Raw genomic sequence first — 2564 nt, 5'->3', positions numbered from 1 at the left:
AGGGTAGTAGATCTCTGGGAACCAGGAAGGAATTGACAGGAAAATTGAAATCTAAAGAGAAATGGAAGAGATCGCTCACATTACAGAGAAGGGAAGGGACAATGTGCACTTGCTCCCTGCTTCCTAGCTCAAGGTCGTTGAGAAAGGAAGCCTGAATCTCTGGAGTCAAAGTGAAAGCAGGGACCCCAGAGGGATTCAAAGTGTAACACCGCAGCGGCAAGGACCAGGGAATGTTGTGACCTGAAACATCTGGTGAGTGGCTCCAGTGCAAGTGCCCTCCATAGCCCCTGGAGAGAGCCATTCCCGGGTGGGAGTAAATATTGGAGCCTGGGACTCAGACTAACTGCTGAAGAAGTTCAACTCAAGCATCCCAGGGTTATGTTACGACAGTGAGTGTGCAAGAGAGAGGCATAGGAGAGAGTCAGAACCAGAGAAAGCAATCCTAAAAATGGGTAAAAAAATGTGGTAATTATATACAATGGAGTACTACTCTGTCATAAAAGTCATGTGAAATCAGAAGAGAACTAGAATAGCCAAAGCAATTCTTGAAAATAAGATCAAGGCAGGAAGCATCACTATCCCAGACTCAACATATACTACAAAGCTACAATGACAAAAAAAGTGTATAGTATTGGCAAAAAAGAGGCTTGAAATAATGAAACAGAATAAAGGATAGAAAAACAACTCCAGACACACTTAGCTACCTTATATTTGCCAAACGATTCAAATTATTTAACTGAAGTAAAGAGTGCTTCTTTAACAAATGAGGCTGGAAAAACTGGATGTCCACATGCTGAAGATTGAACATAGACCCATCTCTCTCACCATGCACTAAATTAAAATAAAATGGATCAAACATTTAAATATTAAAACAGAAACATTTAATCTAGTGGAAGAGAATATAGGTAAAAATTTTGAAGACATAGGTACAGGCAAATATGTACTGAAAAGAATCATTATTACACAAGAAATAATATCAAACATCAACAAATGTGATCACATTAAGTCAAAACCTTTTGTACAACAGAGGAAACCTCTGACAGTGTTATTAGACAATGTGTAGAATTTTTGCCAGTTGTTAAAAAAATTTCAACAGCTATGCCTCCAACAGATACTATTCTCTAGAACATACAAGGAACTCAAATATTTATCCCTCCACACTGGAAAATTCAATCAAAAATTAACATCTGTCGGGAATTGACACTTCTCAGATGAAGAAGTATAAACTGACTAACAAGCACATGAAAAAGTGTTCAACATCACTGGCAATTTGTGAAATACAAATTAAATTAAAACAACGGTCTTAGTTACTTTTCTCTTGTTGCTGGGACAAAATACCCGACACCCAAAGTTAAGGAAGGAAAGGTTTATTTAGCTCACAGTTTGTGCAGGTTTCACTCCATAATCAGCTGGTTACAAGGCAGTGTGGCTGGTAAGGGGAAACAGTTCAAGGTGGTAGAAGACAGCAAAAGCAACAACAGCAAAAAGGGAGAGCAAGCCTCTTTTCTTCCCTTATTTTGTAAGCAGGCTACCCCTCCTAGGGCTGGTGCAACTCTCACACCATCTCCATGCCTTCCTCTTGCACAGGATGAGGATGTTTACAAAGTGAGGATTCTGGAAGACATCAACCAATAATAAATACTAGAGACATTGTGGGGGGAGGAGGAATATTTCTTCATTGTTGGTGGAAGTGTGAACTGGTAGGACTACCATAAAAATCAGCATGGAGATCCCTCAAAAACTACAAATAAAAATTCAGTTTGACCTAGATATTCCCATTTGTCTTGGTTACTTTTCTCTCATTGCTGGGACAAAATACCTGATGCCCAAAATTAAGGAAGGAAAGGTTTATTTCACATACAGTTTGTGGAGGTTTCAGTCCATACTTGGCAGATTACAAGGCAGACTGGCAGATGGCAGAGAGCTACAGCTCATGGCGGCAGAACACAGCCAAAGCAGTAAAAAAACACACAAGGGAGGAAATGGCCAGAAGTACCTTCTTGCTCTCCCTTACATATGCAAACTATCCACCCCAGGGCGGGTGTAGCTCTCACACCCATAATCAAACTCTAGGGGCTGGGGATTTAGCTCAGTGGCAAAAGCGCCTGCCTGGCAAGCGCAAGGTCATGAGTTTGGTTCCCGGTACTGGAGAAGAAAACCAAAAAGAAAAAAAAAACAAACAAACTCTAAAAGCCTGCCCCATGGCTGCATGAGGCTTCGGGGGGACACACAGACACAAACCATAACACCGTTGTAGGTATCTTTCATAAAGAAGTAAAGATATCATACAACAGTGATTCGTGCATACCTATGTTTACCACAGCATAATTCATAATAGCTAAATCATGTAAGCAATAGAAAATGGATAAAGAAAATGTGGTATTTCCTATCATTTCACAATGTCTATCATACCTCCGAGTTTACTCTTTCAGGTTTTACACTAGTGAAACAATGCGGTGCTTGATTTATTTCACTTATCAGTATGGTCTCTAGTTGTGACCATTTACTTACAAAAGCCTCGAGTTTATCTTTCTTTACAGCTGAGTAATATTCCGTTATATATA

Source organism: Chinchilla lanigera, unplaced genomic scaffold, assembly GCF_000276665.1.
Source record: "Chinchilla lanigera isolate Chin_1 unplaced genomic scaffold, ChiLan1.0 scaffold00247, whole genome shotgun sequence".
Taxonomy (NCBI): Eukaryota; Metazoa; Chordata; class Mammalia; order Rodentia; family Chinchillidae; genus Chinchilla; species Chinchilla lanigera.
The sequence above is the reverse complement of the archived record's forward strand: the minus strand, read 5'-3'. Positions refer to the sequence as shown.